Consider the following 27,513-nt stretch of genomic DNA (forward strand, 5'->3'; position numbering starts at 1 on the left):
TATCAGATAAAATGACTTATTTAATGTCCGGTAGCTCATCAGTGGCAAATCAGGTATGGAACTTTAATTAAAAGGATCGAAGCACAACTTCTGAGCCACCCATATTTATCGTCTTCAATTTCTTTTGCTTAATAGCCTGGAAACACATGGAAAAGGTGTTATTTCATTTTCTAAAGATAAATTGAGATAGAGTGACAACGAGTAACTTTTGCAACCAGAATAGTAAAAGGTTTCAGTCTGGGATCCAGAATTGTTCATCTTTAGCAAGATATGTGAATTATAGCCAAAAATCTCATTGGGAAGCCACAGTGGAAAATGTAACCAGCAAGGGACACTCTGTAATCCTGGGCACAGTAATGTGAGGGAAAGCCTTAAAAAAAAAAAAAAAAAAGAAAGAAAGAAACATTAGGACTGATAAGGCTTGCTGAGAAAGGGGAATGGGGCAGACTGTGTTTCTCCCACAGTGACAGGAAAAGATGGCAGCATTGGGCAAGGCAGGATCCTGTTTGGCAAGGAACGTCTGTCCTCATGTAGGAAAGCATGACTCATCAGGGTGCCCCAGCTCAATGACACAGTCTCTTAAGATCTTCCAAGTCCCCTTAGTCCAACTCTGTATTTACCAAGCAACTCTCAGATCCACTTTTGGCTTCCGCAGCACGCCTTCCCACAGAGTAAAGAATGTGCTGACTGGGGTTTCTTCAGATCTATTGTCAATTATATTTTACAGGATGAATGAATAAAGCTGCATCTGAGCTCTTTCTCGTGGGCTTGGTGGAGAGCGAGTTTGTTCATTCAACATTAATTCAACAAATATTTATTGAGTGTCATCTATGTGCCAGGCATTGGTCCGAGCCCTGGTGATACAAGTCAGATAAGGTCCTATCCTCATAGAGTGCTCTCATTAACAAGAGGTGACATGTAACAAAACAAACAAATCAATAGATAATTTCAAATTGTGATACTCCCCACCTAGGGTTACTGAACTCCTTCCAACAGGCTCAGCTGTACTCCGGGTTCTGCAACCCTCCCCCTCTCATCTTTCCCAGGTCAAGAAAGCTTTAGCCCAAGGCCAGAGGCCTCAGCATGAAATTTCCTCTCTGATCTGTCCTGGACCCTGAGAATTGAGTTTCAATAACTAAAGACCCACAGCCTCCTTTACCACCACAGCGCTCTAGACCATGGACCTCCATCTTGTTTCCTACCCACAACTTGATAACCTCATCCATTTGTTCATCCAACAGACACTTTCTGAGTTCTTACTGAACACGAAGCATTTTGTTTGGAGCCGGGGATTCAGAAATGACTAAGACATGGTCCCCGCCCTCCAGTTCGCAGTCCAAGGAAGAAGATCCACATGTATGGTTCCCCTGCTGCTTCTATGGGCTAGGAGTGACAAAAATGCAGGGTGACTGTGTGGATAGAAGAGGATCCCTAAGTCATACTGGAGAGAGGTATGATCAGGGAAAATTTCCCTCAGGAGAGGATCTTTAAATTGAGGTTTTAGGGGCGCCTGGGTGGCGCAGTCGGTTAAGCGTCCGACTTCAGCCAGGTCACGATCTCGCGGTCCGTGAGTTCGAGCCCCGTGTCAGGCTCTGGGCTGATGGCTCGGAGCCTGGAGCCTGTTTCCGATTCTGTGTCTCCCTCTCTCTCTGACCCTCCCCTGTTCATGCTCTCTCTCTGTCCCAAAAATAAATAAATAAATAAATAAATAAATAAATAAATTGAGGTTTTAGAGAGTTTTTTTCCTACGTAACTTCGATTGTATTTTCTTTCCAAAAATAACAAATGTTGCAACTTTAGAAAATACAGAAAACGAAGGGCATTGAAAGCCACCATTGATAACAATTTGGTGGTATGTACCTTCCAATCTCTTCACTATTTGAGCTTGGTTTTGAAGTGAAAAACTTTGAAGGCAGGGACGAGAAAGTATTTGGTAGAGGCAATTGTCCTTAGGTTGCCTTTAAAATCCAGATGTAGGGGGGCGCCTGGGTGGCTCAGTCGGTTGAGGTTCAACTTCAGCTCAGGTCATGATCTCGCGGTCTGTGAGTTCCGGCCCCGCGTTGGGCTCTGGGCTGACGGCTTGGAGCCTGGAGCCTGCTTCATATTCTGGGTCTCCCTCTCTCTCTCTCTCTGCCCTCTCCCTCTCATGCTGTCTCTCCTGTCTCTCAAAAATAAATAAACACTAAAAAAAAAAAAAAAAAAAAAAAAAAAAAATCCAGATGTAGGGCACCTGGGTGGCTCAGTCGGTTAAGTGTCCAACTTGGGCTCAGGTCATGATCTCACGGTTGTGAGTTCGGGCCCCACTTCGGGCTTTGTGCTGACAGCTGGGAGCCTACAGCCTGCTTTGGATTCTGCGTCTCCCTCTCTCTCTGCCCCTCCTCCACTCACGCTCTGTCTCTCTCTGTCTCAAAAATAAATAAGCATTGGGACGCCTGGGTGGCTCAGTAGGTTGAGCCTCCGACTGCGGCTCAGGTCATGATCTCGCGGTCCGTGAGTTCGAGCCCCGCGTCGGGCTCTGTGCTGACCGCTCAGAGCCTGGAGCCTGTTTCAGATTCTGTGTCTCCTTCTCTCTCTGACCCTCCCCCATTCATGCTCTGTCCCTCTGTGTCTCAAAAATAAATAAACGTTAAATAAATAAATAAATAAATAAGCATTAAAAAATAATAATAAAATAAAAAATAAAATCCAGATGTCATTTTAAAAATAAAATAAAATAAATAAATAAAAATAAAAACAAGACTTAATAGGTAAAAACACAAATATATATCTAGGTTTTGTTCACTGAAATCCTGTTGGCACCTGGCCACAACATGAAAGATAGTAGTTACTCAACATATACTGGTGAGTTAAAAAAAAAAAACAAAAAAAGGAATAAGATGTAAATGGAAAGATGAACCTTTGAAAATTAAAGCATAAGAATGTGATTCCTTCTCTGAGGCCCAACATCTGCAAAATTGAAAAGAGAGGATCCTGGAAAAGGGCCATGCCAGGCTGAGGTCTCTTGTCATTTGTTAGCAAATTTTTATTTTATAATTTGTGATTTTGTTATCACGCTCTTTGCCTAAGCAAATGTCACAAAATGTTCCCGTTATATGTTCTAGAAGATTAACAGTTTTAGGTCTGTGATCCATTTTGAGTTTAGCATGAGGTATGTGTCAAGGTTCATTTCTTTCCATACAGATATCCTTTCGCTAGAGTACTGTATGTTTAAAATACTATCCTTCCAGGGGCACCTGGGTGGCTCAGTTAAGTGTCCAACATCAACTCAGGTCATGATCTCATGGTCCGTGAGTTCAAGTTCCGCATCGGGCTCTGTGCTGGCAGCTCAGAGCCTGGAGCCTGCTTCAGATTCTGTGTCTCCCTCTCTCTCTGCCCCTCCCGCACTTGTGCTCTGTCTCTCTCTGTCTCTCAAAAACAAATAAATGTTAAAAAAAAAAAAAAATACTATCCTTTCAATGCAATTGGATTACCCTGGAACTTTTGTAAAGAAATCAGCTGATCTGATGAGTGAGAGTTTATTTCTGGACTCTGTTATGTTCCTCTGATCTATATCAGGGGTCAACAAATCCTGCCTACTCTGGCTTTTTACATAAAGTGTTATTATAATACAGCCACACTCATCCATTTCTGTATTCTGCCTGGCTGCTTTCAAGCTACAGTATAGTTGAGTAGTTGTTACGGAGACCATGTGAACTGCAAACCTAAAATATTTACTATCTGGCCCTTTAAAGAAAAAGTTTGCTGACCCCTGGTCTATATTTACCCTTATGGGGAAACCACACTCTCTTGACCACTGAAGCTTTACAGTAATTTTTTTTTTTTTTTGTGAGCTCTACACCTAATATGGGGCTTGAACTCATGACCCCAAGATCAAGACTTGCATGCTCTACCAACTGAGCCAGCCAAGCACCCTCTTCTAGTAAGTCTTTTTTTTTTTAATTTTTTTTTTTAACGTTTATTTATTTTTGAGACAGAGAGAGACAGAGCATGAACAGGGGAGGGGCAGAGAGAGAGGGAGACACAGAATCTGAAACAGGCTGCAGGTTCTGAGCGGTGAGCACAGAGCCCGACGCGGAGCTCGAATTCACGGACCGTGAGATCATGACCTGAGCCGAAGTCGGACGCCCAACCGACCAAGCCACCCAGGCGCCCCTCTTCTAGTAAGTGTTGATCAGACAGTGTAAGTCCTCTGGCTTTGGTTTTCTTTTTCAAAATATTTTAGCTATTCTAAGTCCTTCAACTTTCCATATAAATTTTACAACAGCCTGTCAGGGCACCTGTGTGGCTCAGTCAGCTAAGCGTCCGACTCTTGATTTCAGGCCAGGTTACGATCTCATGATTCATGGGATTGAGCCCCACATCAGGCTCTGTGCTGACAGTGCAGAGCCTGCTTGGGATTCTCGGTGTCTCTCTCTCTCTCTCTCCTGCTCTCTCTCTCAAAATAAATAAATAAACTTGAAAAATAAACACATAAATAAAAATGGCTTGTCAATTCCTCAAAAGAGACTGTTCAGATTTTGACTGGGACCACATAAATCTAAAGAACAAACCGGGAGGACTGCCGTCTTAACAATATTGAGCCTTCCAAACTATAACACTATCTTCTCTATTTAGTTCTTCAACTTCCCTTTGCAATATTTTATTGTTTCCAGTCTATAAGTCTTTCTCCAAATGTATTCCTATGTGAGCTTTTTTAATGTTATTATGAATGGAGTTGACTTTAAAATTTTTATTTTCTAGTTACTTGTTGCTGGTATATAGAAATACCATCGATTTTTATATATTGACTATGTACTATGTCCAACTGACAAGTTTTATTTATTGTAGTAAGTTCTTTTTGGTAGATTCTTAAGGGTTTTTTTTTTTTTTTCATTCACAAACAGTGCCATCTACAAATAAAGACAGTTTCACCAAATACAGAATTACTCAAGCTTTCAATTTCTTTAATTTAGTTATTTTATTAGTTGCCAGAAAGGGAGAGTTTAAACTCTGGTTATGGAATTGTACGTTTCTCCCTTTAATTCTGTCAATTTTGCTTCAATTTTGATTTTTCTCTTGAGAATATGTTTTATTTTCTTGGTCTTTTATTTGCAAGCAATTTTGGATTGCTATTTATATGAATGTTATGAATGTGAATTTGTGGATCAAGAGTCATATGCTTTTCCGAATGAGCCAGCCAGGAGCCCTTGGGTCTTTTTTTCCCCGGGGTTCCACTCCGGTCAGTTTTCGCTATTTTCCTGGCTTCTTCTTTTCTGGTTTCTCACATCATAAAACCTGTTTTTTCTTGTGAACCTGGCTGCCTTCTGTGTACAACATGGGATGCGTTTCACCCTGGGCTAAACGTCTTGAAGGTGAGAGCTTCTTTGTACACCTGCACCTGTCTCCTTCTGCTCTCCTGCCACCACCTGCAAGATGCCAGCTTCAGCCTCCGTCCAGTGTGCCTTTAGGTGGGCTGCGTGCGTGAGTCAGTGAGGTGGGTCAGAGAGGCGGGGGGTGGGGGGGTCCATATGATTCTGTTCTCGCTCCGCTATTTTCACGGAGTTCCTTTTTGTATTAAGCTCGGGGTTGATCACTGTTTTCTGCAGTGAAGAGTCACATGGTAAAATCTTTATCACACTCGGAAGTAGAGTCTCAACCTTAGTATTTCTGAAAAAGTTTATCTCACCTTCATTACTGAAAGATATTTTTGGGGGCGCCTGGGTGGCTCGGCCAGTTAAGGGTCTGACTCGATTTTGGCTCAGGTCAGGATCTCACCGGTGGTTCGTGAGATGTAGCCCTGCTTTATGCAATGGGCTGACAGCACAGAGCCTGCTTGGGATTCTCTCTCTCTCTCTCTCTCTCTCTCTCTCTCTCTCTCTCCCCCTACCCCATGAGCACGTGCTGTCTCTCAAAAAAAATTCTTTTTAATATTTAATGTTTATTTATTTTTGAGAAAGAGAGAGAAAGAGAGAGAGAGCTAGCATGTGTGCAGGCATGTGGAGGAGGGGCACAGAGAGACAGGGGACAGAGGGGCCAAAGCGGACTCTGCACTGACAACAGCAAGTCCAATGCAAGGCTTGAACTCGCGAAGCACGAGATCATGACCTGAGCTGAAGTCGGGCGCTCAACCGACCGAGCTCCTCAGGCACCCTAACATGGTTTAAAAAATAATTTTAAAAGGGGGAAAAAAAGAAAGATATTTTTGTTCTTGGTTGGCAGTTTTTCTTTCAGTGGCTTGGAGGTGTCTCTCTATTATCCTCTGGTTTGCATGTGGCCAAGAAGATGTCTGCTACAGTCCTTATCTTTGTTCCTCAGCACAGAGTGTATTTTCCCCTCTGGCTGCTTCTAGCATTTTCTCTTTATCATTGTGTTTTAGCGACTTGACTACAATGCGCCTTGATGTGGTTTTTCTTCATTTTTTTCTCTGAGTGGGGTTGTTGAGTTTCTCTGATTTTTGGTGGGTTTATAGTTCTCGCCAAATTTAAGTAATTTTCAGCCATTATGTCTTCAAACACGTTTTCTGTCCTCTTCTCACCTCATCCCCTCTTTCCGGGACTCCAGGTACACGCACGTGAGGCCCTGAATGCTGCCGCCACTCACTGATGTTCTGCTTATTTTTTTATTTTTTATTTTAGAGAGAAAGAGGGAGTGAGAGCAGGGGAGAAGGGCAGAGAGAGAGAGAGGGAGAAAGAATCTTAAGCAGGTTCCATCCTCAGCACAGAGCCTGACACGGGGCTCAATGCCACAACCCTGGGATCATGACCTGAGCCAAAATCAAGAGTCAGACACTCAACTGACTGAGCCACCAAGGCGCCCCAATATTCTTATTTTATTTTTAAAAACATTTTTTAATGTTTATTTATTTTTGAGAGAGAGAGAGAGAGAGAGAGAGAGAGAAGCAGAGCATGAGTGAGGAAGGGGCAGAGAGAGAGGGAGACACAGATGCAAAGCAGGCTCCAGGCTCCGAAGTGTCAGCACAGAGCCTGACATGGGGCTCGAACCCACACACTGTGAGATCATGACCTGAACTGAAGTCAGATGCTCGACTGACTGAGCCACCCAGGGGCCCCAATATTCTTATTTTAGAGATGAATCTTTTTTCCTATCTGTGTTGTATTTTGGATTTTTCTGTTGCTATGTTTTCATAGCCAAGAATGCTTTCTTATTTAATGTCTGATCTGCTATGCTATTAATTCCATTCACTATACTTTTCATCTCTAGAATTTTGATTTGGGCGTCTTGTAGATTTTCTATTTCACTCTTCCTGATGCTCATGCTGTCCTGTACCTTCTGGAATATATGGGATATATTTATAGTAGCTGTTTCAATGCCCTTGTCTCCTATTAGCTGTATCATTTCTGTTTCTGTTTCTACTGATTGATTTTTTTTCCTGCTTATTTGAGTGACAGGTAATTTTTTATTAGACACCAAATATTTTGTGGGGGTTTTTCCAGTTTTATTGCTGTAATTGACGTGCAATGTTGTGTACGTTTAAGGTGTGAGACATAATGGTTTAATACACATGTATATTGTGAAATGATCACCACAAGAAGTTTAGGTAACATCCAAGAAACACTGCTTTTTTAACAGGCTAGTGATTGGACAAGTGTAGGTTATGCTGTGGTCCCCGCAAGCAGCTGCCATCTGTCACCACACAGCCCTATTACAATCCCACCGACTATATTCCCCATGCTGTACCTTTTATCCCTGTGACCTATTCCTTCCATACCTGAAAGCCTGTATCTCCCACGCCCCCTTTTCCAGTTTGCCCACTCCCCCACCCCATTCCCCTATGGCAACCACCAGTGTATTCTCTGTATTTATGGGGCTGTTTCTGGGTTTGGCTTTGTTTGTTCATTTGTTTTGTTATTTTATATTCCATATAAGTGAAACCATATGAGATACCAGATATTTTGAAGTTTATATTGTTGGGTACCAGAATTCTTTTATTTGAGAGAGAGAGAGAGAGAGAAAGAGCACGGGAGCAGGGGACAGGGGCAGAGAGGGAGAGAGAGAATCCTAAGCAGGCTCCACACTGTTAAGTGCATGTTAGCTCCACATGGGGCTTGATCCCATGAACTGTGAAATCATGACCTGAGCCAAGATCAAGAGTCAGACACTTGGAGGGGCATCTGGGTGGCTTCGTTGGTTAAGTGTGCGACTTTGGCTCAGGTCATGATCTCTCAGTTCATGAGTTTGAGCCTCGGGTTCGGCTCTGAGCTGACCGCTCAGTCTGGAGCCTGTTTCAGATTCTGTGTCTCCCTCTTTCTCTGTCCCTCCCCTGCTCATGCTCTGTCTCTTTCTCTCTCAAAAATAAAAAAAAAAAAAACATGAAAAAAAAAAACAAAAAACCAGGGGTGCCTGGGTGGCTCAGTCGGTCAAGCGTCTGACTTTGGCTCAGGTCATGATCTCGCAGTTCGTGAGTTTGAGCCCCAAGTCAGGCTCTATGCGGAAAGCTCGGAGCCTGAAGCCTGCTTCACATTCTGTGTCTTTCTCTCTCCCTCCCCCTCCCCCACTCACACTCTGTCCCTCTCTCGGCTCAGGTCATGATCTCACAGTTTGTGGGTTTGAGCCCCACGTCGGGCTCTGTGCTGACAGCTCAGAGCCTGGAGCCTGCTTCAGAATTTGTGCCTCCCTCTCTCTCTCTGCCCCTCCCTTGCTCGTGCTCTGTCTCTCAAAAATAAATAAACGTTAAAATAATTTTTAACAAAAGATCCAGACACTTAACTGAGCCTCCCAGGCGTCCTGGTACCAGATTTTTTTTTTTTTTTAATTCTTTTAAATATCTGGTGGCTTCAGTATAGGCTGCGGTTAAATTACTTGGAAATCATCTGACCTTCACAAGGCTTGCTTTCCAGCTTTGTTAGGTGAGTCCAGAACAACTCCCGGACTGGGACTCATTTGGCATGACCCCTGAGGCCATCCTCCTCTGAGGGCTCCAAGCCCCGTGTGTGGGGAGCGCTTTCTGCTCTGGGTGGTGGGCACACCCACTCTTCCCAGCCTCGCACACGCTCTGGGGGCTCGTCCATCTCCTCGCCTCTACGGGGCTTCTTTTCCCAGTGCTGGGCATGTCCACAATCACACGTACCGATCGGTGCCCAGGCAAAACTTTCGAGGACATTCCTCTGCACATCTCCAAGAGTTCTGCCTCTCTCTCTGTGTGGTAACCTGGAATCTCTCTCTCCAGGCAGTGAGCCGGGACCCCCAGAAGACTCATCTCATCTGCTTCCCGTCTCTCGGGGATCCCTGTCCGGAGACGCCTGCCATCCAATGTCTTCAAACCATTGCTTCCTATATTTTGTTCCGTTTTATAACTGATGAAGGCAGAGGATAAATCTAGATTCTGCTACTACATCATTGCCCAAAGTCGGCGTTGCTTTTATTCTTTTAAGCAATCTTTTTTTTTATCAAGGCGTAGCATACACACATAAACATGTACGAATCTAAGTGTGCAGCTCGATAAACTTTCACAAAATAAACACACATCTGTGTGACTATCTCCCATGTTAATACATAGAACATTGCCAGCACCGCAGAAGCTTCGTGTTCTTTTCCAGTCACTACCTGCCCTCCCACGGTAACCATCATTCTCATTTCTGGCACCACAGTGCTCGTTTTACATAAATGGAGTCACGCAGTGTATGTATTCTTTTAGGTCTGGGTTTCTTTCACGTGACGTTATATTTGTCAGGTTCATTCACGTTGTTATGCAAAAGCAATGATTAATTCACTTTCATTGCCATGTAATATTCTATTTGATGAATATACCACATCTTTCCTCGAGTGTCTTGTTGGTGGACATTGAAGTTATTTCTAGTTTGGGCCTATTACGAATTGTGCCTTTATGATCATGTTTGCACGTGTTTTGTGTGTGTACATATGCATTTCTGCCAGAACCGCTAAATCGTAGGCTAGGAATCTCTTCCACTTTAGAAGATACCACCAAGTAGTTTTCCAAAGCAGTCATCCCAATTTACACTCTTACTAGCATTGTATGAGCATTCTAGTTGCCCCATATCCTCACCAACACTCGTTATTATATCTTTTTAATTTGACTCATTCTGATGGATTTTAGTTACATTGCCTTTCAGAACACCCCATGTGCATAATCAAACTACCAGGCAGAATGAGCTAACAGTGTGCCAGCTTGAGACTCCTAAATTTTTTTTATGTTTTTCTTTATTTTTGAGACAGAGAGAGACAGAGCATGAGCAGAGGAGGGGCAGAGAGAGAGGGAGACACAGAATCTGAAACAGGCTCCAGGCTCTGAGCTATCAGCACAGAACCCAACGCAGGGCCCGAACCCAAGAACTGTGAGATCATGACCTGAGCCCAAGTTGGATACTTAACCGACTGAGCCACCCAGGTGCCCAGAGACTCCTATATATACGGTGTTTCTTCCCAATGTCTGTGTGAGCATTTCCCAATGCATTCAGTTGTTACATTTGTGTTCATCAACGTCATTTGAGCCGAGTTTGAAAGCTAAGTGTAAGATGATTTACCAGGTGACTATATGGTGAGAGGATAAGCAAACAAGGGCATTCTTGGTGGAGGAAGAAATATATGGGAAAGAAGTCATAAAAGGACTGTCTCAGGGCTGCCCGGTAAAATTTTGCATGATTTTTTCCTTTGTGTATGGAAATGGAACCTCTAAGAATTGTTCAGGGCACAACCCACGAAGCTGTACACAGCAGCCATGCTTGTCATGGTCAGGAATGATAAGAAATTTGTTATGAGCGGAGGGCAGAGTGGGTAGGTTAGAGAAGCAAGAGAAGTCAGATCCAGAGTTGGGGCCCCATAACCCACTGGGATCTTGCCAGAGGTTTACTTTAAAAGTTCACCCCTGGGGCGCCTGGGTGGCTCAGTCAGTTGAGCGGCCGACTTCGGCTCAGGTCATGATCTCGCGGTCCGTGAGTTCGAGCCCCACGTCGGGCTCTGTGCTGACAGCTCGGAGCCTAGAGCCTGTTTCAGATTCTGTGTCTCCTTCTCTCTCTGACCCTCCCCCATTCATGCTCTGTCTCTCTCTGTCCCAAAAATAAATAAAACTTAAAAAAAAAAAAAAGTAAAAAAAAAAAAAGTTCACCCCACCCCCACCCCCACCCCACTACATGAAGGATTGTACAAGCTTCTTCCTCTTGGATCCTTCAGCCCTCTGAGCCAACAGGGCTGCCACTGAACTGGGCTAAGGTGAAACCCAAGTCAGGAAGGAGAAATGCTGAGCACACTCAAGTTTGTCTTGCTACACAACTCTGGTCTCAACAAGTTGAGGAACCAACACCCTGTCCTTCCTCTCTTTGGGGCTTCCTCTCTTGCTTACAGCCTCAGCGCACTCCTCTGTCTGGTAAAACTGGGTAAACCTGGATGGGAAGCTGTGCCCCACCTACCTGGCCCTTACCTTCATGTTTCTGAGTCACCAGGGGGTGGTTTCTGAGAGCACAAGAAAGCGAAAGGAAAATCCCAGGGTCCCCACGTATCTTCCCGACGGCCTGCCAGCATGAAGAATACCCCTGCAAAAGAAAAAGATTTCTTTGAGTTGACATTCTTTGTCCCTAGGCCCTCATGGCGCTTTATATGTCTGTCTTGTATGCTTGTTCGGGGCATTAAATGATTGAAGTAGGCCCTCCTGTTGGGCTGGAAGGAAGGGATTATCCACTGTGTACCAGAGAAGGCAGGGTCCCTTCTGGAAAGTGAAGTTCACGCTCAGGCTCTGCCTTCCTTCCAGTTACTTGGACAAAGTATGTTCCTTAAAGTAGAAACTAGGACTGATGGAGGCGTTCCAAGAAGTGTGGGAAGGAGCATCTCTGTTGGCTCTGGCTACAAAGGGAGTAGTTCTGGAGAAGTAAGTGGTAAGAAGGTAACTCCCTAAGGAGGAGGGAGGTTCCAGAACATGGAACCCAGGAAAGGGGCCCACAGTTACACCAGGATTCTGAGACTAGAGTAAATATCACGGGGCCATATGTCAGTGGGAGATTTGCAGGCCCCAGGGACTACGTGAACCAGGCTATGAGTAGAAACCCTTCCAACCGAGCTTTTTTGGCTTGTTTTTCTGCTTCTTTAACAAGATTGACTTTGAAATCACCCAACAGGGATATCAACCAGCACATATAAAATATGTTCACCAGCGCTTGGTCTTATGAGAGGTAGAGAACAGGAGACACCATTCCTGGCCTGGAGGAGGCTACTAAGGAACTAGAGAGAGAACAAGGCCTGTGAAGCCCCTAAGGAACAGCTCAACTGATAGGATTCTTTGTTTCCATTTTCGGCCAAAATTAAAATTATCATGAACTCCCCGAGCAGACACCAGCTGGGCAACAGTAGGAGTGTTAAACATCCCAGGAGAGGGGGAGGTATCCTGGGACCCAAAATTGTTCCCAGTTCATCTGTAAGTGTTGATGAGCTACGTGTGAACTTAACGGTAATATTCCTCAAAAACAAATAAACAAGACAGTAAAAGACCATAGCTGATTCAATACTAAACTATGCAGGTTGAGGGGGTCCACGGGCACCCAAGAGGCTCTAGGTGCTGAAAAAGTTCCACTGTCACTGGACTGGGGGCTGAAGGGAGGACAGGCCTTGGACAAACAGGGGACCAGTGTGGGGGAAGAGCCAAAGAAATCATCACCTTCAAAAATCACTCCCAGGGGCACCTGGGTGGCTCAGTTGGTTAGGCATCTGACTTCGGCTCAGGTCATGATCTCACGGTCCGTGAGTTCCAGCCCCGCGTCGGGCTCTGTGCTGACAGCTTAGAGCCTGGAGCCTGCTTCTGATTCTGTGTCTCCCTCTCTCTGACCCTCCCCCGTTCATGCTCTGTCTCTCTCTGTCTCAAAAATAAATAAACATTAAAAACAACAACAAAAATCACTCCCATTTCTCTTGAATTTTAAAGTTTTCATAGAGGAGCGCCTGGGCGGCTCAGTCGGTCGAGCGTCCGACTCTTGATTTCGGTTCAGGTCCCTGCCTCGGCCTCTGCACTGAGCACGGAGTCTGCTTGAGATTCTCTCTCTCTCTCTCTCAAATTAAACACACACATACACACACGAGAAAAGAGAGACCGCTGCTATGGATGCGGGTGCAAGAGGGCCTGTGGCCGGTGACATTCTCAACAGGACTCTTGCTTTCTGTTCAAACAGTCTTTCCCATCCCCACGCCACCCCCACCCCTCCTGTGCCCTGCGGCCTCCTCCAGACCCCTTACAGGCTTCCCACACTGCCTTGCTGACTCCTTTACCATCACCACCAGCCTGCCCTGCTGGGACTCCTTAGAAGCGTGCTAGTGAGGTCTCCAAGGCCTCTCTGGTTGCTATATCCAGGCCACGATCCTCACCAGTTCATTCATTGTTCATTCATTCATTTATTCAGAGAATATTTGTTAGGTGCCAACCATTTGCGTGGTGCTGGCGATATGATACTGAGCAAGATGAATGAGGCAGAGGTTCTCTGTAGAGACAGCGTGAACCCCTTCCTCCCGAGATGTCATGCACTCATCACGCATGCACACGCATGCATGCACACGTACATGGGCAGATGTGCTTGCCTTTTCTGTTTAGATCCTCCCCAAACTCTCTGACTGGCGACCCAGCTGCTGGGCATGTGATCTATGTAGGAGACACCAACTGGAGAGGAAGTTAGGCCTGTAATCTAAGGGAACTGGGGAGGAAGACGTCCTGGGGCGGGGGGCACCCCAGGTTACACATCGGCCACTTGGCCATTTGCTAGTGGCCTGGGGAGTATGAACTCTTGAGTGGCAGACACCCAGTGGAGAAGAGCACACGGCCAGGATCTCAGGTTCTGGGCTATTTCAGGCAGTCCTTGAGGCAAGGCTCTTTCCAGAAGGCCAGGGAGGACCAGGGCCTGGTTCCAGCCGTACATGCCTGCTACATCCTACTCCTTCGCTGAATCCTGGCGTTGCTCCTGGAGCATGAAGCTTCTAGAACGCCCCCCCCTTCCCCTGCCCCAGAGAGTGGAGTCTCTGGGCGGGACCCTGGTGTCCTATAAATGCAAGGAGCCAGCCAGTTAGGACTTCAGCTTGATGAACATGCAAGGGTTTTGGTGATGGAAAGTCCCAGAATTTTCCTTTCTTTCTCTTTGTGGGGAATTATACAAAGTAAATGAAGAACAAAGAGGAGGAGGAAGAAGAGGGAAGAAGGAAAAAAAAGGAGCAGATAAGGAAGAGGTGGAGAAGGAAAGCATTTTTTAACAAAACGCAGATCTGATCACAGTATTTTCCTGCTTTTAGTAACTTCCCATTGCTAATGAGATAACCGCAGCCTTCTTTACTCTCTCCCCACCCTCCCCACCCCTTCCAGTCACAGGGGGGGCTCTGGGGCCTGCTAGGATGTGCTCACACGTCTTGTGGGAAATTGCCCCATGGGGTTGCAGTAACTGAAACAGAGAACACCATAATGGGCCCACCATAAGGAGCATAGAGAGCTATCACAAGGGGGTTTTGGTCCTGGCTCTGTGACGGTAGGACCATGGGAAAATGGCCCTCCTTTTCTTTACCTGCTCAGTGGTCAGGGAAAATAATCCCTGCCCTGCCTTGCTAGGTTGTTGTGAGGCTCAGGTGAGATAAAGAACCCAGAATCCCTTTGTGAATTATCAAGCACTGAACAAATAAAGGATTGTTCCTACTACTGAGTAAAGTGCCTTGAGAAATCAGCGGCCTACCCCTTTCATCTGTCCGCGCTTTTCTGTCTAATAACCCTCATGTCAGTACAACGCTCTATTGCAAAGTAATTTTATACACATTGTGTCACTTGTTCTGACTCCATCCCTGTGCAGTGGCTGTGCAGGACTGCCCCTTGCTGGGCATATCAGGGGACAGGCTCAGAGGGGTGAAGTCACCAGGAGGCCGGGGCACACTGTGGCCGAGCCAGGCCCGAGCTCAGGTTTCCTGACTCGGGCTCAGAGCGTGCTCCCAGCCCTGGGGCCACCTCTGCTCCCAGCTCAGAACAGCTGTCGTTTCCTTTAGCTTCTAAACCCGCAGAGGGTACAGGCAGGATCTTGCGAGGGGATTGACGTCCCCACGGCAGTTAGCACGGCCTGTGGGTGGAGCTATTGCCGAGAACGCTTGAGCCTTTGCCGGGAGCGTCGGACTTGGGTTTTGAAAGTCTACTTGCCGTGGCCTGTGAGAGTTTGTCCCAGCTCCTTTTTTGTCACTCCTCTGTGACCGCGCTCAGCCAGCAGGGAGGCCAGAGGTGCGCATTTTGGACCACTTTGGAATCCTTCCTCCAAACACCGTCTGGTGGCTCACCCTCACAGCTGGTGAGTATCGTTCCTTGTCCAGCCACGGGGTTGGGGAGGGGCCGAGAAGTGTACGCATGCTTGCTCCCTGACCTGCGGGTGCTCACAGCTGGAGAGACAGCATCGCGTGAGAAACAGCTAGAAGGATGGTGTGAGTGCCCTCTCAAGGCGGGGGAGGGCGGGGCCCATGACCCTCCACTATGAGAGACACAACCAGCTCAGAGAGGCAGAGATCCCTGGGGACGGGGAGGCTCTTAGGAAGCTTCCTGGCTGAGGACACCCGCATCCCCCTCCCCTTAGTTTGTCTCTGTGTCCGGCTGAAACATTGTTGCAGTTTGTGAATCACACCAGGAAAACCGCCCCTGCCACATTCCGGGATGTGAAAGCCAGGACCTTGGCCTCACTGCTGATTGGTGGTGGTGGACCAGGGGAAAGGGCACCAGGTAGGCAGTCTGGTGATGCAGGATTCTGTGCCCTGACCTACACACACCGGTCGGATGAGGCAGAGTCGGGTGCTTTTCCAGTCAAGGTCAATGCCAAAGCGGCCAGAGTCAGGTCTCCTGACTTTCCACCGCAGGTACCTCCCGCGTTTGGTGACGATGGTGAGCTTGGCTGACGGGCATTGGGAGAAATATCTAGAATTCAGGAGAGAGAGTAAGGCTAGACTGTTAGTGGGCAATACCTCCCACCACTTCCTTTCCCCAAGTGCCAGAGGGCTTGGAGGAGGCTGTTCCCACAACGTTTAAAATAGTGTTTGGGGGTGCCTGGGTAGCTCAGTTGGTTAAATGTCTGACTCTTGATTTTGGCTCAGGACATGATCCCAGGGTTCTGGTACTGAGCCCCACATCGGCCTCTGCACTGAATGTGGAGCCCGCCTGGGATTCTCTCTCTCTTTGCCTTTGCTCCTTTTCCCCATTCGCACTCTCTCTCTCTCTCTAAAATAAAAATAAATAAATAAATAAAATAAAAATTTAAAAGAGGTATTTGCAAAAAGAAAAACAAAAAGGTCACCCTAAATGTGCAACAATAGAGAGAATGATCTGAAATGAATTATGATCTGAAAACAGTTATAAAGTTAAGTCATCATTTAAAACAAGGCTTTTAGGGGCTCCTGGCTGGCTCAGTCAGTAGAGCACGCTTGATCTCAGGATTGTGAGCTCAAGTCCCACGTTGGGCATGGACACTACTTTAGAAAAAGAAATAGGGGCGCCTGGGTGGCTCAGTCGGTTGAGCGTCCAACTTCAGCTCAGGTCATGATCTCGCAGTCCGTGAGTTTGAGTCCTGTGTCAAGCTTTGTGCTGACAGCTCAGAGCCTGGAACCTACATCAAATTCTGTGTCTCCCTCTTCTGCTCACGCTCTCTCTCTCTCTCAAAAATAAATAAACATTAAAAAGTTTTTTATTTTATTTTATTTTACATTTATTTATTTTTGAGAGACAGAGACAGAGCATGAGCGGGGGAGGGGCAGAGAGAGAGGGAGGCACAAATTCTGAAGCAGGCTCCAGGCTCTGAGCTGTCAGCACAGAGCCCAATGCAGGGCTCAAACCCATGAACTGTGAGATCATGACCTGAGCCCAAGTCGGATGCCTAACCGAATGAACCACTCAGGGACCCCTAAAAAAAAATTTTTTTTAATAAATAAATAAAACAGTAACGCTTTGAGAGTGTAGGTGACGGTTGAGATTTCACTGTCAAGCTGGGAACCGGAGAGATGCCCCAGTCTGACCCCAAGACGGTGCAGGATCTCACCCAGGTGGTACCGACCCTCCTGCAGCAAAGTGACGACATGGGTAGTCCCAGTGACGATCTGGAGAAAACATTGCAGACCTCGAGGCACAGGCTGGGGTGGAAGAACCGGAAGGTGAAAACCACATCTCTGCCACACCGAAGAGTCGAAGGTTGCTAATTTACACTGAAATATGGAACACCATTTTTACAAGCCAAGAGAAGACCAAATGGCTTTTTGAAAAAAATGTTTTAATGTTTATTTACTTTTGAGAGAGAGACACACAGCATGAGCTGGGAAGGGGCAGAGAGAGAGGGAGACACAGAATCGGAAGCAGGCTCCAGGCTCCGAGCTGTCAGCACAGAGCCCGACGCGGGGCTCGAACTCACAAACTGTGAGATCATGACCTGAGCCGGAGCTGGATGCCTAACCGACTGAGCCACCCAGGTGTCCCCCAAGTTGTTTTTTGAAGCAACTACTATGTGTAGACAGGTTTTCTATGATAAAGTGAGTATTCTTCTTATCACATACTGTATAGTGAGTTGATAGAGTGATTCTCCCCAGTTTCTTGAACATGATAACTTTATATCTTGGATTCAGTCTATTGTGCTGTTAAATATTAAACTTTAGTGGTTCTTGCATAAAATTGTCAAACATTTCAGTGTAAAAAAATTTCTTTAAGTAACACTTTTAGAAAATAATATAGGAGAATATCTTTGTGACCTTGGGTAGGGGAAGAGTTTTAAAGCAGAACACAAAAAATGCTTATCTGAGAAAGAAAACTGGAGACGTGTGTGTGCATTAAATTTCAGGAATACTGGCTATAAAAAGGTGCCGTGTAAAGAATGAAATGTCAAGCTACAGAGAAAATGCTTGCAACACATATAAGCCACAGAAGGTTCAAAGCCAAAATATAAAAGAAATCTTATAAAGCAACAAGAACGAGACAGGCAACTCAGTAGAAAAATGAACAAGAGATAGAAAGAGCAATTCACAAAAGAAGATATGAAATGTCAGCCAGCCTATGAAAAGATGTTTAGCTTTATTTGTCATCGGGGAAATCCAAATTAAAACCATAACGAGTTGCCAAGTATCTAAAACTAAGAACGCCAATATTAAGTGTTGCTTCTGACGTGAGGCAGCCGGAACTCTCACAGGCTGCTTGTAAGTGCAACCTGTTACACCCAGTTTGGCAAACAGTTTGACATCATCAACTGAAGTTGAAGACTGCATTCTCTATCATTCATCACAGGATCATAGAAAATATATGCAACGCTCCTAGGAATATACGCAACAGAAATGGGTCCGGGGTACATGGGTGGCTCAGTTGCTTAGGTATCTGGCTCTTGATTTCGGCTGTCACGATCTCATGATTCATGAGATTGAACCCTGTGTCAGGCTCCCCACTGGCAGCGTGGAACCTGGTTGGGATTCTCTCTCTCCTTCTCTCTCTCTCTCTCTCTCTCTCTCTCCCTCCCTCTCTGCCCCTCCCCTGCTCATGCATGCACTCTCACCCTCTCTCATTCTCCCTCAAAACAAATAAAGTTTAAAAAAAAGAAATGGGTTCAAGGTGCACGAGAAACATAAACAAGAACGCTCATAGCAGCATAATGTGTAATAACCTCAAACTGGAAACAACTCAGATGTCCATCAAGAGCAGATGCGAGGTGGTACAGCCATACAGTGAAACGGTATATGGTAATAACCCTCCACACAACAGACCAACAGCATGGATGAGTCTATCAAATAAACGAAAAAAGAAAAAAGCCAGATACAAAAGAATACATACTGCACGAGTTCCATAAAACCCCAAAATGGGCAAAACTGGGGCGCCTGGCTGGCTCAGTCAGTAGAGGACATGACTCTTGGTCTCGGGGTCATGTGTTCAAGCCCCATATTGGGCATAGAGTTTACTTTAAAAAATGGGCAAAACAAATTTGTTTTCTTTGTTTTTTTTTTTTTTTTTAATTCACTTATTTATTTTGACAGAGAGAGCATGCATGATGGGGAGGAGCAGAGAGAGAGAGAGAAGGTTCATGCAGCTCTGTCAGTACAGAGTCCGACTTGCGGCTCAAACACAGGAACTGTGAGATCATGACCTGAGCCGAAATCAAGAGTTGGACGCCCAACCAACCGAGCCACCCAGGCGCCCCAAAATCATACTCTTTAGATGGTAAAAGGACAAAGAGAAACAAGTAAGTGACTATCATAAAAATCAGGAGTGGTTACCTTAGAGAGGAGGGAGAGAAATGTGGTTGCAAATGGTCCCGCAGGGGACTTCTGGGATGCCGGCAATGTCCTGGGTTTAGCCTGGATGTTTGGTACAGGGATGTTGGTTTATAATAATTCTTCAAGTGGTGTATTCATGTAATGCAACTTTCTCAGTGTGTTTTATTCGACTAAACTATGTGAAATTGCCAATATCAACCATTTTTAATCTACAAAACGGCAGTTTCATAGGGTTCAACCTAATATTTCACAGTAAAGACCAGTTTACATTAAGCTAAGCAGCCGTTCAAAATGATGATTTTAAGGCTATTAATAACTGCGTTCACTCATTTATTTATTAAGCAAATGTTTCCCAGGGGCTTTGATGAACCAGGCATACTTGTAGGCACAGGGATGGGGAATCAAAATCTGTCGGGGTCAGGGGGGGCTGGGTGGCTCAGTCGGTCGAGCTTCCAACTTCAGCTCAGGTCATGAGCTCATGGCTCCTGAGTTCAAGCCTTGCGTCGGGCTCTGTGCTGATGGCTCAGAGCCTGGAGCCTGCTTCGGATTCTGTGTCTCCCTCTCTCTGCCCCTCCCCTGCTCATACTCTGTCTCTGCCTCTCCGTCTCTCTCTCAACTAAATAAACATTAAAAAAAAAATTTAAAACAGACAAATTCTGTCACAGTGCTCACATTCCCATGAAGTGGAGGAGAGAGGCTGTGCGCAGCCATGGGAGCACCAGTCCGCAGGCCGTGAAAAGAACAAGTGCACAGGCCCTAAGTCTGGAATGTGCTTGGCGGGACTGCAGAACAAGGAGGCCAGCGTTATCCAGTCAGAGTGCAACAAGGGGAGAGGACGAGCACACGAGACGAGAGGTAACCAAGGACCGACCACGGAAGTCCCACACGCCCAGGCGAGGGACTTTGGATTTTATTCCGAGAATGACAAGAGGCCGCTGGAAGCCTGAGAGCAGGAAGTGCTATGATTCGATTTATAGTTTGGAAGGAAGAGACCGACTGTTCTATGGAGAAGGGAAGTAGGGAAGCTGAAGCAGGGATTCCTGTTACTGTGGTGTCTGGGCACGAGATAAAGGTGGCATGGACCAGGGCGGGGGTGATGGGGGCACACAGGGTGTCAGAGTCAGAGCTGGTAGATGTTATAGGGAGAACCCAGACCGGATTTGTGGATGGATTTGTGGATGGACTGCATGGAGAGTAAGCAGAAAAGGTCAATAATGTGTATGATATATTTTTTTAATTAGGATACACAATTCTATAGACAGTATGGTCAAAACTCTTCAAAATGTGTTCTTGGGGCACCTGGCTGGCTCCGTTGGTGGGGCATGAGACACTTGATCTCTGGGTTGTGAATTCTGGCCCCATGTTGGGTGTAGAGATTCCTTAAAAATAAAATCTTTAGGGGCACCTGAGTGGTTCAGCCGGCCAAGTGTCCAACTCTAGGTTTTAGCTCAGGTGATGATCTCACGGTTTGTGGGTTTGAGCCCTGCCTTGGGCTCTGTGCTGATGGCACGGAGCGTGCTTGGGATTCTGTCCCTCCATCTCTGCCTCTCCCCTGCTCATGCACACTCTCATTCTCAAAATAAATAAATAAACATTAAAAAAATTAAAAGAAAATAAGATCTTAAAAAAAAAACCATATGTGTTCTTAAAAGTATTTCTGTAATGAGAAATTCAAGTATAGAGAAGTAGAAGAAATCCAGTTGGGGAGACAGAATATTTCCGTTGATGGATGGGGGGCACCATTTAAAAAGTTGATGCTAATTGCACATGGTGCAAATGGCCACAGGAGATAAGAAAAGAAAGAGACACCGAGGCCTGGAGAAGGCAGGAAAGTGTTTCCTGGGGAGGCAGGAGTTGACATGGGAGTTGAAAGAGGGGGCATGTTAAGAGCTGAGACTCCAGGCCCAGGACGGGTTGATAGAGTTGGGGACATTTGACATAAGTCCCAGGACTGCCAGGTACCACCTGGATTAATGTGAAAGTTAGATAAAACGTCTGTAATCCACCTATCAGGTGCTCAATAAACAGTAGCTACTAAGGACAGTGCTTTTTCAATATTCAGATTTTTTTTAATGTTTGTTTATTTTTGAGAGACAGAGTTTGAGTGGGGGAGGGGCAGAGAGAGAGGGAGACAGAATCTGACACAGGATCCAGGCTCTGAGCTGTCAGCACGGATCCCCTTGCGGGGCTGCAACTCGGGAACCATGAGATCATGACCCGAGCCAAAGTCCGACGCTTAACCGACTAAGCCACCCAGGCGCCCCTCAATGTTAGGATTTTTAATATTTCAGATTTTTCTGTATTTTGGGGGGAAGGGGTGGAGAGTGGACTCAACTCTCATCTACCAGAAAATACAGCAGAGAAAGGAGAAAATAAACTATTGGGAAAAGAAGAGCTGCGAGTAAGCTGGACATGGACACAGCATCGGCCGGGCGGGGGCGGGGGGGGGGGGGGGTTGGAGGGGTGGGACTCTTGAGTTAGATAATCTCACAGTGATGGAGAGCCCAGAGGTTTGGAGCTCAGCCAGTGATTCTGTCACATGGTCATGTCTCCCTCTGCTGGCAGAATTTGGTTTTGCAGGGTAATCCCAAGTCTTGAAGAACAAGGGAAAATTTGTAGGCCTCAGGATTGCTAAAGACCTAACTCTATCTTCTTGATATAACCTCACCCTGACTGTTACTGGGACCACATTAGAAGAAGATGCCTGTGTGGGCATCCCCTGGGAAAGAAGAACTGTCACTGTCACAGAAAATGCAGTGAGGGGAATTTCTTCCTCCCACCAAGCCAACGATGAATCTGGACGTCTATGGAACTGTCATTCAAACCAGGACTGAGAAACAACCATTCTGCCATATCCACAACAAGCTCTTCTTGTGGCATAGGAGAAAGACCACCAGAGTTGAAGGTTTGGAGTCTGAAAACTGACTGTGCCACTTGATGGTAGGATGTCCTTCCCTGGTCAATTAGCCTGAAACATGGGAGTCCTTTTTTTTTTTTTTTTTCTTTTTTTGAGCCTATTTATTTATTTTGAGAGACACACAGAGAGAGAGAGGAAGAGACAGTGCAGAGCCTGATGCAGGGCTTAATCTCACAAACTGTGAGATCATGACCTGAGCCGAAATCAAGAGTTGGACACCTAGCAGACTAAACCACCAGGTGCCCTTGAGTCCTCCTTTTTATGGGGATATTAATATCTGCCCCTTTTCTGGGGTTGATGTGATGATTAAGTGAGAAATGCATGTGATAATGCCTTATTAACCGTAAATCATTCTACAAATATAAAATTTTTTTTTACCACCGCTTCTTGGTCTTGCCTCCCCATTTCCTTGCCCTGAAGGTCTCGGAACATTCTTCATTCATTTGCTTAACAACCGATTTTGATTACCTAACATGTATACAGTATCATGCTAGGTATGGGGAAAGGAGACACAGAAGCAAAGAGCATAGCTCCTGTCCTCAGGGGGCACACATTATGGGGAGGGAGACAGACTCAGTTAACCATAACCCATACAAGGGAACCAGTGATGAGTTCTCTAAGGCTAGTTAAACAATGAGCTATGGAATTATGAGGAAAGGAGTGATTAATTAGAATAGATAGAATTAGGAGAGTCAAAGAAGTCTTCCCAGAAAAGGTGATGTTCATACGGGACTTTCACTTTTTCTGTTTATTTATAAAAATATTTATTGAAGCACCTGGGTGGCTCAGGCAGTTAAGCATCCGACTCTTGATTTCAGCTCAGGTCATGATCTCATGGTTCGTGGGTTCCACCCGCACACGGGGCTCTGTGCTGACAGTGCAGAGCCTGCTTGGGATTCTCTCTCTCCCTCTCTGCTCCTCCCCACTTGTTCTTTCTCTCTCTATCTCAAAATTAATAAATTAACCTTAAATTTTTTTTTTAAATATTTATTGAGCACATGCTATGTGCCAGGAATTGGACTAGTCATTGTGGATACAAGAGTGAACAAAACAGGGGCGCCTGGGTGGCGCAGTCGGTTAAGCGTCCGACTTCAGCCAGGTCACGATCTCGCGGTCCGTGAGTTCGAGCCCCGCGTCAGGCTCTGGGCTGATGGCTCGGAGCCTGGAGCCTGTTTCCGATTCTGTGTCTCCCTCTCTCTCTGCCCCTCCCCCGTTCATGCTCTGTCTCTCTCTGTCCCAAAAATAAATAAAAAATGTTGAAAAAAAAAAAATTTATAAAAAAAAAAAAAAAAAAGAGTGAACAAAACAGGCACCTGGCTGACTCAGTCAGTAGAACAAGCAACTCTCAATCTTGGGGGTGTGAGTTCAAACCCCACATTGGGTGTAGAGTTGACTTTTTAAAAAATGGGCCAAAAGAGATGTTATATCTTCACAGAACAACAAAGGAGGGCAAATATTTATTTAATTACAATTATGCTAAGTTTTATGAAAAAAAAAATACAGGGAACAGTGAGAACATATTACAAAGGGGTATAAACTAGGTGGGAAAGTCAAGAAATACACCCATTGGAATCAACATTCAAGCTGAGAGCTGAAGAATGAAGAGCAGGTATCTAGGTAAAAATGATTAGGATAAATGTTTTAGGTTGCAGAAACAGGCCCTATGCAAAGGCCCTGTGGTCTTTACAGGAAGCAAGGTGAAGAGTGGCATGAGATGTGACAGGAGATATGGCAGGTAGCAGACTGCATAGGTCTTTGGAGGCTACATTCATGATTTGGACTTCAGTTCAAGAGCAATGAAGAACATCGAAACATTTTAAGCATGGGGAGACATGATCGGACATGTCTTTTTAATTACTTGTAGGATTACTTGTACAGAATGGACGGGTAGAGGCAAGAGAAGACCTAAGGAGACCAGACTAGAGGCTACTGTGGGGCACCAGGCCACAGAAGATGGTGGCTTGGGTCATGAGATTGACTGTGGAAGGGGAGAAGTCTGTAGATCTGACAAATGTTAAGGAAGTTGAGTTGACAGGATTTAGTGTTTGGAAGGATACATTATGGGTGGGGGAAGAGCCATTTACAGAGCTAGAGACCATTCTTGGAGGACAAAGTTTGGAAGGGAGAATGATGAGTTCAGTGTGAACAAGTAGGATTTCAGGCACATGGGAGCCATCCAAGTGACTATGTCCATTAGAGAATTGGATACATGGATTTGGAGCTCAGAGAAGGCAGAACTGGAATACCAATTTAGGAATCACTTAGACATGAACTGAAGCAAGGAACTACGGTGATCATTATAGGGTGACATTGAAAGTAAAAGGGGCTTAGGGTCAAACCTTAGTGAACACCATTTAATGTTGGAGTTGAATGAGGTCAACCGGTCAGGGAGACTGAACTGAGCCACCAAAAACTCATGAGAGCTGTAGGAGGAAAACCAGAAAAGTGTAGGGTCATGAAAACCACAGGAAGTGAGTGAGAATTTGCTAAAGGAGGATGAGGTGGGTTATGCCAAATGCTCCTATTGAAAGGGGTCCACTAGAATTGGCACCTTGGGGCTCCTGATATCCTTGGTAAGAGAAATCTCTATGGAACAGTGGTAGTAGAAGCCATATTGAGTTGCGGAACGAATAGAAAGTGAGGTGGTGTAGACAGGGACAGTTAGGAGAACAGTTCAGGCAGAGATGCAGCATGAGCAAAGGCCTGGGGGCCTGAAAATTTACAGTGTGTTTGGAAAACTTCAAGAAAACCCAAATGACTAGAGACTTGAGTGTGGAACAGGGAGAGGGAAGGAAGAACGGCTGGAGAAGATGCTGAAAAGGGAAACACAGGATGTGAACAATGTTGCCTACAAAGGACAAAAGGAAGGAAAACTACTACTATTTTTTTTTTTTTTTATGCCTTCTACATCCAGGGAGTTTTCACATCATCTCTCTCAAAACTCATGTAAACCCTGTGAGTAATGGAAACATTCTTATCTTCACTTTTCCCGCTGGGAAAATAGCTGTTCGGAGAAGCTGAATGATTTACTCAGGATCACACATCTTGTAGGCGTTGGGATTCCAGGCCCCCTCCCATACCCGAGGATCTGAGCAAGTGCCTGGCCAGGTGGCAAGTGTCACATGGGAAGAACAGGGCCAGAATCCCTCTTATCCAGCAGAGATGTAGTGTCAGGTGAGTTAGCCAAAGCAGAGAAAGAGTAGTCCAAAAACCAAAGCCAAGTGCAACAAGAAAGAGTAGTCCAAAAACCAAAGCCAAGAGCAAATGGTTGCTCCATCCAGAAGTCAGGTTGCCAGAGCCAAGAGAGTTTAGTCTACAAAGCCAAAACCCCACCCAGTAATTGGTCCAAAAGCCAAGTTAATCATAAGCAGTAGAGCTTGATCAAAGAGAGGGTCGAGGAAAGCCAGGAGACTTCACAAGTAGGTGAGCTAACAGCTAAGCCTCAAGCTTCCCGTTGAGCTGACATCAAGGTTCCGGGGATTTGAAGATGGGGAGGAGGTGAAGAACTAAACAATTAGGTCCTCCCGAGAATAGCATCATTGGAAATGTTTTGTGCAAAGATTCTGCTGGTGCCTCTGTGAAGAAGGGCCATGAAGGTCCAGATAACACTACCTCCTCAATCTGGATCTCAGAGAGAAAGGACAACTTGGGCTCAGTCCGCAGATTCAACTGCCACTAGCTTGGTCCTTGGACTTGAGAAATTATACTGATTTGTATCCTAGAGGAAAAATACGAAGACCCCTAAAGAGGAACACTAAACACAGACCTAGTCTATCCAGGGTACTCAAGACAGCAAGAGCTGTAGGGCAACCAAGCTAGGCCACAAGCATCTATTAAGGGCTTGCCTAAAAGTAAGTCTTCTCAGGGACATGTGGCTGGCTCAGTGGGCGGAGCATGACTCTTGATCTCAGGATTGTGAGTTCAAGCCCCATGCTGGGTGTAAGGATTACTTAAAAATAAACTCTTAAAAAAAAAAAGTCTTCTCACTGGCACAATAGTTTTTCACTGTTTCATTTGAGCCTTGCAACTACTCCATAGAGTATTATTCACCCCTGCCCCTGGCTCGCCACTCCAATTGTTTAAACAGATGAGGAAGCTGAAGCTAGAGCAAGGTAAGTGACTGCCCAAAGTCACACAGTTGGATGGAGACCAGAAGTGCAAGTTGAGGGGTTCCTGGGGGGGCTCAGTCAGTTGAGGTCCAGTTCTTGATTTCGGCTCAGGTCATGATCTCCTGGTTTGTGGGACTGAGCCCTGCATCAGGCTCTGTGCTGACAGCATGGAGCCTGCTTGGGATTCTCTCTCTCCCTCTCTCTCTGCCCCTCCCCTGCTTGCTCTCTCTCTCTTTCAAAGCAAAGAAATAAACTTAAAAAAAAAAAGGTGCAATTTGAGTTCAAGCTTTGTTTTATGCAAATTCTGTCTCTTTCTGCTTCGGAAAAGAAACTGATCAAGGAAGCCTTCCCAGAGGAGGAGTTGCCTGAACTGCCCAAATGGCAGTCCCAAATGTGAAAGGGTGACAGCACCCTCTGGGCAAAGGCACAAAGATGCAACACAGCACATCCAGTTAAGAACACAAAACGTGGTTCTTAGAATGTGAGCTCCTTGAGGACAAGAAGGTGCAGCTCCTAGAATGGGGCCTGGGGCTCAGCAGGCACTGTTTGAAGGAATGAATGTCTGGAACACAGTGTACCTGGAGGGAGGCTCGGAAGGTGGACCTGTATCAGAAGATGGTGGGGCTTGTAGACAATAGGGAAGGCTAGTGGAAGAGGCGAGAAGGGGACCTGGGCGCATGTGCAGAGAACACGTGAGGAGAGAATCGGCTGCAAGGTGGTTCCAGGAGACAAGAGGAAGGCCAGAAGTAAATCAGGCTAGGGTAAAGGAACGACAGAGTCAGGAAACGTTTAGGAGTCAAGGTGCCTGGCACCACTCTGAAGGGGAGGGGTGATCTATACGCGTCTGCAGGCAGAAAGGCAGGAGCAGTGGAATGATGGAGGATGGTACCTGTGGAGGGAACAAGTGTGGGTGGTGGATACCCCCCGCCCCGTCCCCGCCAGGTAGGCTGCAACCTCAGCAGTCACTCCGTAGGTTGCAAGCCAGAGAGGGAGGGGCCTCCCGGACGCGAGAAGGCATCAGCAACCTGCCAGAACCCGGTTAACAAAGGCAGGACTACAATTCCCAGCATGCTCGGGCCCAGTGGGGTGACGGCGGGCGGTGCCTGCGCCGCACCCGCCTGGTGGGCGCGGGACCTGGGTCGGCACCCGAGCCTGTCATTCCGGAGGGGTCCGCGGGGGTGCGGGCGGGCGATGCACCCCTGTCCCCCGCGCTCCGGCCGCGCCGGGCTCGCGCCTCCCGCCCCGCGGCCCCGCCCCTTGCCCCACCCCAGCCGGGCGGCTTAGCTGGGGCCGCAGCGCGGCGGCAACATC

The 27,513-nt window shown here is 46.3% G+C and overlaps 1 long non-coding RNA gene and 1 pseudogene across 1 annotated transcript; one reads left to right on the forward strand and one right to left on the reverse strand.

Annotated features, from left to right (window-relative positions):
• On the reverse strand, positions 1-11,851 carry LOC122215132. Its single transcript, XR_006200253.1, has 3 exons — positions 11,640-11,851; positions 11,375-11,486; positions 1-136 (listed from the first exon to the last, which is right to left on the reverse strand). It is a non-coding gene; the product is annotated as an uncharacterized LOC122215132 (long non-coding RNA).
• A 5,081-nt stretch (positions 11,852-16,932) lies between these two features.
• Positions 16,933-18,165, forward strand: LOC122215269 (annotated as a pseudogene).
• The last annotated feature ends 9,348 nt before the right edge of the window (positions 18,166-27,513 follow it).

This window comes from Panthera leo, chromosome A3, assembly GCF_018350215.1.
Source record: "Panthera leo isolate Ple1 chromosome A3, P.leo_Ple1_pat1.1, whole genome shotgun sequence".
Taxonomy (NCBI): Eukaryota; Metazoa; Chordata; class Mammalia; order Carnivora; family Felidae; genus Panthera; species Panthera leo.